Source organism: Pseudophryne corroboree, chromosome 1 (genome assembly GCF_028390025.1).
Source record: "Pseudophryne corroboree isolate aPseCor3 chromosome 1, aPseCor3.hap2, whole genome shotgun sequence".
NCBI classification, from domain to species: Eukaryota; Metazoa; Chordata; class Amphibia; order Anura; family Myobatrachidae; genus Pseudophryne; species Pseudophryne corroboree.
Window position 1 is genome coordinate 4,723,500 of NC_086444.1, and position 11,170 is coordinate 4,734,669.

Consider the following 11,170-nt stretch of genomic DNA (forward strand, 5'->3'; position numbering starts at 1 on the left):
AGCAGGAGCAGAGCATTGTGTTCTCCTGGAGAGGTCATGTTGGGAGGTATGACATAGGTATGAGCACTGGGTCAGTATTAGGGTACGGCACAGGTGATGGTAATCATACAGTAAGAGGGGAGTGCAGGAGCAGAGCATTGTGTTCTCCTGGAGAGGTCATGTTGGGAGGTATGACATAGGTATGAGCACTGGGTCAGTATTAGGGTACGGCACAGGTGATGGTAATCATACAGTAAGAGGGGAGTGCAGGAGCAGAGCATTGTGTCCTCCTGGAGAGGTCATGTTGGGAGGTATGACATAGGTATGAGCACTGGGTTAGTATTAGGGTACAGCACAGGTGATGGTAATCATAAAGTAAGAGGGAAGAGCAGGAGCAGAGCATTATGTCCTCCTGGAGAGGTCATGTTGGGAGGTATGACATAGGTATGAGCACTGGGTCAGTATTAGGATACAGCACAGGTGATGGTAATCATACAGTAAGAGGGAAGAGCAGGAGCAGAGCATTGTGTCCTCCTGGAGAGGTCATGTTGGGAGGTATGACATAGGTATGAGCACTGGGTCAGTATTAGGATACAGCACAGGTGATGGTAATCATACAGTAAGAGGGAAGAGCAGGAGCAGAGCATTGTGTCCTCCTGGAGAGGTCATGTTGGGAGGTATGACATAGGTATGAGCACTGGGTCAGTATTAGGGTACGGCACAGGTGATGGTAATCATACAGTAAGAGGGAAGAGCAGGAGCAGAGCATTGTGTCCTCCTGGAGATGTCACGTTGGGAGGTATGACATAGGTATGAGCACTGGGTCAGTATTAGGGTACGGCACAGGTGATGGTAATCATACAGTAAGAGGGAAGAGCAGGAGCAGAGCATTGTGTCCTCCTGGAGATGTCACGTTGGGAGGTATGACATAGGTATGAGCACTGGGTTAGTATTAGGGTACAGCACAGGTGATGGTAATCATAAAGTAAGAGGGAAGAGCAGGAGCAGAGCATTATGTCCTCCTGGAGAGGTCATGTTGGGAGGTATGACATAGGTATGAGCACTGGGTCCGTATTAGGGTACAGCACAGGTGATGTTAATCATTCAGTAAGAGGGAAGAGCAGGAGCAGAGCATTGTGTCTGAAAGGATATCAGCCTCTTCTTGTACCCCTCGATTTGATGGCCACTGACGTCAGTGAGAGCAATCCTTAAAATTACAGATTATACACGACACCATGTAATTAAGAATCACTCTCCGTTTATTGTTCATAACAATGGTATATAAGGCATCATTGTCTAGGGAGGGATTGGAATGTCCAGGGAGGGGTAGGCAAAAGTAAATACTTTATTGGTTTAACTTTACTGCATAGGAGGGGTAAAACAGGCTACATGGGGGGAAGTAGGATACAGCCTAGTACTTCATCTAGGGGTGGTGATTTCACACAGTTCCCAACAAACTATGGGTGGAGCTATATTCATTTTATGCAATGCAAGCTAAATCCAAGGCAAAAGAAAAAGAAACAATATTTACACAATGCACAATGACAGAGGAGATTTAACCCTTCAATCCCCTCTTAGAATCATGATTGTTATACGACATGATTCTTCTGTAGAGCCCCCTTTTTGTTTCTCCAATTTTTTAGATATTGAACATAATCATCGGGGCCTTTGCTATCAGAGGAGGTGATGGGGCTAGTGGTAACATCATAATACATCAAGACTGTGTCAATACCTTTAGATGTGAGTTTCTTTCCACAGGGAATCACACAATAAACTATGAGACCTATAAAGATTAAAGTTATTATTATGAATATACTTATTTGCACAAGAGCCTGTTTCCAATTTTCAATCCACCCAAAATATTGGCTCCATGGGTTATCAACACCTGAATTTTTCTTAAGTTCTATGGATAAGGTTTCTAATTTGTTTATGGCTAAAGTAACCTTACCATTAGGACCAGTGTTGTCAGGAATATATGTACAACAGCCTTCCACCTTACTAATGTAAACACATGTACCGCCTTTTTCTGCTAGAATCATGTCAAGAGCCATTCTATTTTGGAAGGTCATTTGGGAAGTGGCTTCTAGCTGTTCAGCTATACCTTTAAGAGCATCTTTGGTATCATTAACAAATCTTTGTTGGTTATAATATATATAATTAATCCAGGCTACGTTTTTATTTACAGTTACTATAGGGAACAATGATTCAAAACCCTCAGCCACTTCATCTCTAGCTTTGAACTCATTTGGAACACCTCTTGGGACCCCTATAGCATCAATGTATACGTGGGGGTCAAAGCTACCTCCTGGGAGTGCTCTTTTCTTTCGATTAGCAGGAGTATTAGAGGGAGGAGTGGGGTCATCGGTGATCATTAGGAGTGGCATTATGACTTTGGCCAGGGCACACTCACCATACCATGGTGTGTCTAATTTACTTCTAAGTTTCATATCCCCACATATGTAATAAATGTCGCCTAATGATCTAGTTTGGTTGACTAAAACAGTTGTTCTTTTATTTGCACAATACCCTGGTGGGAAGGTTTTTAAATTTCTCCCTGTGGTGGTGTTAGATGTATAACAGGTATAGTTTCCAGGATATATGGTTATGGTGCTTCCTGGGTTGGGATTTTTTGACAATATGGGATATTCCCTTTTCCACATTTCGCACTGACTGTCATTTGTTTTGGTGTCATTAAAAAGGCTGAAAAAACAATTTTCCTGTTCTAGGGGTATATTAAGGGGCACTGTACCTAGGTGGGGCCTAGATTTGCCACAGACATAACAGTTACTTTTATTATGTTTGCTAGCACTATACTTCATCCATTCTAACCAGAAATTGATGTCAGAGAAACCAGTTTCAATAGCTAGGGTGTCTTTAAAGGTGGGATTGTTAACGGCCATCATATCCTTGAAGGTGGTTATATGAGGTTTCAAGAGGTTGGGGCGTGGTTTAGGGGGCTTGAGCTGGGCATACTTTTCATTGTTAAACATATCCTGTAACAAGAATGGTGTAAGGGATGGGTTTAAAAAAAAAGATTCACCTAGGACATAGGTGCCTGCATCAGTAGACTGGGGATGTTTTATGCTTAATATGAATTTACTATCACATCTGTTTTGTCTATGAAGGGTAAGACGGGTAAGCAGGGACTCACCATATTTGTCTTTTCTTGAGAGAGCCTCTTTGGGCTGGTATCCATAACTATGGCCAGAATTCCATCCCACTGATCCCCAATACGCACATTTATTTCCCCAATATTTACTAGTAACACAAATATAGGCTTCAGTGGGGGTATTACGTGTACCATACTGATCACACTGCCAGGCATAATGTTTGTTAAGACAGGGAGCAATGGTACAGAAATCTATTTTATAGGCGGCAACCTCAGTATTGGAGGAGTTATACCAAAATGTGTAGGTGCCGGATTTTTGTGTAATGTCTACTTCAGCTGTAGCTTGGCAAGTGAGGACCATTAGGATTATCAACATAGTCCCCAGGATAGAGGTAGGGGACAGGTTCCTCATCCTCCTCTGTTCTTCTGTCTTCGCTAGGTGGGAGGTCAGGGCTGTCTGCCCCCGTTTGTACCTCGCTGGAATCACTTGCTTCCCTCTCTAGGTCTGGTCTAGGAACCTTTTTCACTCGGGATGCATGGATCCAGGTGGGGCTTTCCTCTGTCAGGACTGCTGTTCTGGTTACTGCTACGACCTCTGTCTCTGGACCGTAGGTAAAGTCTCCTGGGCTCTTGTTCCTGGGGAGCACCTTCACCACGACTCTGTCTCCGACTTTAAAGGGGTGTGTAGGTTCCTGTGGATTCAAAGGGTTTTTACAAACAACCTCATGTTCAATTTCATTCAGTTTTATTATCAGGGACCTGACATACTCTTCTCTGATAAGTTCTAGATCTCCCTCCTGTATTACTAATGGTTTCTTAGCCCAAGGTGTAGGGAAGGGCCTACCCATTAATATTTCAAAGGGGGAGTAACCCAAAGTCTTTTGTGGTGTCATTCTAATTTCTGCCAAGATAATGGGAAGGACTTGCTTCCATTTGTGGAAGGTGCCTCCTGTGGCCTTCCTAAGCTTGTCTTTGAGGGTCCTATTCATGCGTTCTACGACCCCTGAACTCTGCGGGTGATACGGGATGTGGAACTTCCATTCCACCTGCAGGGCCTTTACCAAGGCCTGTGTAATTTTTGCTGTAAAGGCGGAGCCTTTATCACTATTGATTTGCAATGGGCACCCCCATCTGGGGATGATTTCCTGAGTTAGGATCCTAGCAACTGTCTTTGCATCCTCAGATTTAGTGGGGAATACCTCTGGCCATCGAGAGAACATGTCTACAATGACCAGGGCATATTCCTGTTTACCAGTACCTGGGATATGGGTGAAGTCAATTTGCAGGTGTGTAAAGGGTGTGGTGGGATATTCAAGATGCTGATGTTTTGCCTTGTCAGGGTTGTTGGGGTTGTTTCGCAGGCAAGTGATACATCTACTGACATACTGATCTACTAATGACTTGGCATCCGTGACATAGAAATCATTACGTAAAAGTAAGGTAGTTGTTGCCTTACTGTGGTGTCCTATGCCATGGTAGTGAGCAATAAACAAGGGTGCACTGGACTGGGGTATACAAGGTTTCCCCTCTTTGCAGATTAATCCTGTTTTAGGATTCTTCTGCAAAACTGGGTAAGTCCAGTCAGCTAGGTCGGCAGTGGAGGCTGAGGCCTGTAACTGGGTGATCAGGTAATGGTTGTCGAGAGCTGGGGGGGTCATGATGGCCATGTGGGCCTGAGTGATGGGCTGTGAGGCTGCATGTTTGGCAGCAGAGTCAGCAAGGGCATTTCCAAGGGAGACTGCATCCTTTCCCCCCGTGTGTGCCCTGCAATGGAGGATTGCAATGTCAGAGGGTAAGGTTATGGCATGCAGAAGGTCAGAGATGAGTTGGGCATGTGATATGCCTTTTCCATCAGCTCCAAGGAAACCACGGCGTTGCCAAATGACCCCATGGTCATGCACGACGCCGTACCCGTATTTGGAGTCAGTGTAGATGGTGACTGGTTTATTCCGGTAAAGGTGACAAGCCCTTGTGAGAGCAATGAGCTCTGCAGCCTGTGCTGACTGGTAAGGAATGGGCTGTGCTTCCAGAATAATGTCAGGGAGAGTGACAATAGCATAACCCGCTTGGTACGTGGTGTCATTGGGTCTGCTACAGGAACCATCTACAAAAATGACATCCGCGTCGGGGACAGGGACAGGGGACATGTCCAGTCTGGGGGATGTTTCTGACTCAATGGAGGCTGAGCAGTCATGGGGTTCAGGAGGGTGGTCTTCAGGACCTTTGAGCCCCAGTAGAGCGTTGAGAATGGGTGCAGGACCTGAAGAGTTGGTGGCATACTTAATGGTGAGTGAGGGGTTGTTCAAAAGGAGAACCTCATATCCACTAAGGCGCTGAGCTGACATGTGTTGTGTGTGTAACCCTTTTAAAATGGTTAGAACATCATGAGTGGTGTGAAGTATTGTTGTGTGGCCTAGGGTGAGTGTGGTGGCCATTTCAGTTACCATTGCACAGGCTGCAAGTGCCCTGAGGCAAGCAGGCATACCTTGCACAGTGACAGGCATTACTTTGGAAAAAAATGCCACTGGGCGCAACTTTCCTCCATGAAACTGTGTGAGCACCCCCGCCATGGTTTTACAATTGTCCCTTGCAAACAAATGAAAAGGTAGTACATAGTTGGGGAGGCCAAGTGCCGGACTTTTCATTAACATACACTTTAAGCTTTCATATGCAGTTAACATTTCTTGTGACCATTGTACAATATTAGGTTTGTCTTTCAGTGTGGCTTGTCTCAAAATGTTATCATAATAGGAACAATCAGATATCCACTGTCTGCAGTAATTTACCATACCCAGAAAAGACAGCAGTTCTCTCTGGGTAGTTGGGGTGACCAGGCCCAATACAGACTGAATGCGCTGTGGACTGACTTTCCTTTCCCCCTGAGTGAGCACAAAACCTAAGTAATCCACATGCTTCTTACACCATTGCATTTTTGTTTTGGACACCTTGTGTCCACATTCACAGAGCCAGTTTAACAGTGATATACCATCCTCCCGGCAGGCCTCCTCAGTTTGACTACAGAGCAGCAGATCATCTGCATACTGTAGCAGGACTGAACCATGGTGAGGTTGCCAGGGCCCCAATGTGGCCTGGAGTACAATGCTATAGACAACGGGTGCGTCAATATAGCCCTGGGGTAAACGACACCAGGTGAGTTGCTTGCCCTCAAAAGAAAATGCAAAAAGTAACTGTGTCTGTGCATCCACTGGAATGCTAAAAAATGCATTTTTTAAATCAATCACAGAAAAAATTGCAGCATCTGCAGGGATAGCTGAAATGAGTGAGTTAATGTCAGGTACAATGGGTGCTATGGGCACAATGAGTTGGTTAATTGCCCTGAGGTCTTGTACAAACCTTACACTACCATCTGACTTAGCAACAGGGTTGACTGGTGTGCAGTAAGGTGAGATTATGTGTCTGAGAATGCCTTGTTGGAGAAACTGTTGTATCATTGGTCTAAGACCTTCAACCTTCTCTTGTGACAAGGGGTATTGCTTTTGATAGACAGGTTGTGTGTCAGGTTTCAGGGTTGCTCTATATGGTGTGCAAGGAATGAGGCCAGTGTCATAGGGACCCTCCGACCATAGAGCAGGGTTCACTTTGTCAAAATCAGGTGTAATGTCTGTTGCCTCCCACACCGGTAGGTGTGGGGACTCGACCTCCAGGCCACTGCTAGTGGGTGAAGGGAGAATGGAGATTTCGAGTTTGCTAAGAAGATCCCTTCCCAGAAGATTAATTGGACATTCAGGTATTACAGTGAAATTGTGTTTACCCATATACGTGCCTCCCGTGGTTCTGACACTAAGGGCATCTGTCAGGTAAGCATCTGTGGGTATCCCATTGATTCCCATTGAAGGAGCAGTCTTTTCCAAATGACCATCGTACAGGTCGACACACAAAACACTAGTAGTTGCCCCGCTATCTACCAGGAAAGGGATTGCTCTCTTTCCTATAATCAAGGTTAGTAGCGGTGGGTCCTTCCAGTGTCTGGTGAGTTGGGCAAAGGCTGGGATACCCTCCTCCGGGCCCCGTCAGTGGGAGGGATCCTGCCAGTCAACCCGGAATCGGACATGATCCTGAAAGGGGTTGTTGTGTGACTGTCGGGGATGATCCCGGGAGGGAGCCGGAGCTTGGGGCTGTCGGTGGTTTTGTGGGGGACAAGGGCAATCCCTTGCCCAGTGATCGTCCCTTCCACAGTTGAAGCAGGAGGTTTGTTTCCTGCTGGCAGAGTCAGGGGGGTGGGGTGGCCTGGCTTGTGGGTTTTGATATCGGGCTGGATTGCGGGGTGGGCCAGTGGAGTGCTGCTGGCGTCTATCTCCCCGACCTCTCTGATTTTGGTAATTATGAGTTGGGGCATTCTGCAAGGGTTTTTTAACATCAAAGCATCCTGCAGCTTCCTTTTCATATAAGTGCTTTTCAAATTCCTTAATATTATCAGAGGTCCAGGAAGAAACACCTTGCTTAACTGGGACCATAACAGATGGCAACAAGTTATTTACAAAGGTAGAAATTAGTAAATGGTCTGTATCTACAAGAGTAAGACCTGCATCTTCAGACCAACACTTTTTTAACCTCTTCCAAAACTCAGTGACAGTTTCAGTGGGCTTTTGTTTACATGCTACGGCAATAGGAAGAGAAGCTCGGGTTTTAAAAATCTCTTTCATATGGGTCTCAATTTCCTTCCACATCTCCGTTACACCGTCCCCAGTATTGAGAGGGTAGCGAACGGCATCGTTAAGGATGGTAGGAGTGTTTATGGTGGGAATCTTTTTCCAATCCCACCCGTTGTAATGGTCTATAACCCCATCTATGATCAGCTTCATATCTTCTTGAGTATAGCTGCGTCCTGTGCAAGCCTTTTTCAAGTAAGCTATGCAGCCGTCAGGTGCAACAGTGGGTTTGGGACAGTTCTTAACAATTCTGTCTAAATCCTCTATTTCAATGGGTTTCTTTAACAACTGATCCCCTACTGTCATAAAGGGCAGGTGTGTAGCGACACCGCTGGCATCAGCACTGTTTTCAAGGAAACCAGTGCCGGATCGCGTTATGGAGGGGGTAAGAGGGTGGTGAATGATAACAGTTGAGTCAGCGTTACGGCGGGAGGTGATTTGTTTGTTAGGAGTAGGGGCACTAGGGGCGGGGGTGGTTACGTCTATGTGGAGGGTACTGTCAGGGGGGGCTATTCCTCCTGAGCCTCCTTCTCCTTCCCCTTCCCCTCCTCCCCCTCCCCTTTGCATCGGAATTCGTGACAAAGCAACTGCAGCTAACAGATCTGTGTCTTTTAAGGAGGGGTATAGGGGACTGTAGGGCGGAGGAGAAGAGTTTTTTAGAAACTTGTTGCTTCTAAATTCCTCAGCTTTGTGTAGTCGGGAAGTTACAGATTTTATTCTACGCTGTTTCTGCTTGATATTCTTGTCATACCAATGAGGTGCTATCGTGAGCCATTGCTCTCCTCCAGCACGCATATATGTCATGTCCCATTGTGGGTCATGATCATACCATGGCCAGGCTTCCTTATCTTCCAGACAAAGACCTTTGACCATGTCCATATAAAAGGGATAATTAATACCATCACGGGGGAATGGGCTGGGGCTGCCAACTTTCTCTGTCCACCCCGCTAAGTTATCTACCCAAGGGTTAACTAAATAATAATCTGTGGTGGAGTTACGGGCAACATATTCCTTACATGTTTCTCCTGGTAAAGGTGGAGGATAAATGACTGTCTTACTCTGACCCCCTCCCATAGTAAAGAATACAATCTACACCAGCTTTCTACGCAATTTCTACAACAACTTATAACAACTGTCTATGCAATATCACAACAAAAATGCAGTTTAAAAAAAACCTTCTATACAATTTCACAACAAAAAGACTTTCTATGCATGCATTAGCTAACACCAGTTAATTAGTCATTGACAATATCACAATATTATCTGTATAATGAGAACATGAAATCTTTTGACGGTTACGCTTACCTTCGTACAAGATGTCAGAAAAAATACAGCGTTTTAAACAGGAAGCAAGAAAAGTGTTTGAGTAAGATATCTGGCAGACGAAAACTTACCAGCCGTCTGAACCAAATATAAGAACTTATCACACTACAAACATACAAGAATATATAGGCGATCAAATCGGGGTATTTTCTACGTTACGTATAGACCCCAGGTCTATTTTTTAAGTATCCCAGATACTAACGTCTTTGGAGAATTGCGCTTTTCTCAGACGTATCTTTAAGTCCCAGACATTAAAGATTATATGGTATCCCTGATACCTGTTTTATGGCTTTACATAAAACTACGTAATATTAAGTCCCGGACTTAAATATTACCTTGTCACGTGTTCCCGGAACACGGAGCGAGTTCAAATTCAGTGTTTGAACGCAATCCCTTACGGAAAAGACAGACAATGAATTCTCTATCTTACCGATTCGGGGGCGATCAACTGAATCCCGGACGAGCCCCCACTTGAAAGGATATCAGCCTCTTCTTGTACCCCTCATGTTGGGAGGTACGACATAGGTTTGAGCACTGGGTTAGAATTAGGGTACAGCACAGGTAATGGTAATCATACAGTAAGAGGGAAGAGCAGAAGCAGAGCATTGTGTCCTCCTGGAGAGGTCATGTTGGGAGGTATGACATAGGTATGAGCACTGGGTCAGTATTAGGGTACAGCACAGGTGATGGTAATCATACAGTAAGAGGAAAGAGCAGGAGCAGAGCATTGTGTCCTCCTGGAGAGGTCATGTTGGGAGGTATGACATAGGTATGAGCACTGGGTCAGTATTAGGGTACAGCACAGGTGATGGTAATCATACAGTAAGAGGGAAGAGCAGGAGCAGAGCATTGTGTCCTCCTGGAGAGATCATGTTGGGAGGTATGACATAGGTATGAGCACTGGGTCAGTATTAGGGTACAGCACAGGTGATGGCAATCATACAGTAAGAGGGAAGAGCAGGAGCAGAGCATTGTGTCCTCCTGGAGAGGTCATGTTGGGAGGTATGCCATAGGTATGAGCACTGGGTCAATATTAGGATACAGCACAGGTGATGGTAACCATACAGTAAGAGGAGGAGCAGAGCATTGTGTCCTCCTGGAGAGGGTCATGTTGGGAGGTATGACATAGGTATGAGCACTGGGTCAGTATTAGGGTACAGCACAGGTGACGATAATCATACAGTAAGAGGGAAGAGCAGGAGCAGAGCATTGTGTCCTCCTGGAGAGGTCATGTTGGGAGGTATGACATAGGTATGAGCACTGGGTCAGTAATAGGGTACAGCACAGGTGATGGTAATCATACAGTAAGAGGGAAGTGCAGGAGCAGAGCATTGTGTCCTCCTGGAGAGGGTCATGTTGGTAGGTATGACATAGGTATGAGCACTGGGTCAGTATTAGGGTACAGCACAGGTGAAGGTAATCATACAGTAAGAGGGAAGTGCAGGAGCAGAGCATTGTGTCCTGTAGAGGTCATGTTGGGAGGTATGACATAGGTATGAGCACTGGGTCAGTATTAGGGTACAGCACAGGTGATGGTAATCATACAGTAAGAGGGAAGAGCAGGAGCAGAGCATTGTGTCCTCCTGGAGAGGTCATGTTGGGAGGTATGACATAGGTATGAGCACTGGGTCAGTAATAGGGTACAGCACAGGTGATGGTAATCATACGGTAAGAGGGAAGTGCAGGAGCAGAGCATTGTGTCCTCCTGGAGAGGATCATGTTGGGAGGTATGACATAGGTATGAGCACTGGGTCAGTATTAGGGTACAGCACAGGTGATGGTAATCATACAGTAAGAGGGAAGAGCAGGAGCAGAGCATTGTGTCCTCCTGGAGAGGTCATGTTGGGAGGTATGACATAGGTATGAGCACTGGGTCAGTATTAGGGTACAGCACAGGTGATGGTAATCATACAGTAAGAGGGAAGTGCAGGAGCAGAGCATTGTGTCCTCCTGGAGAGGTCATGTTGAGAGGTATGACATAGGTATGAGCACTGGGTCAGTATTAGGGTACAGCACAGGTGATGGTAATCATACAGTAAGAGGGAAGAGCAGGAGCAGAGCATTATGTCCTCCTGGAGAGGTCATGTTG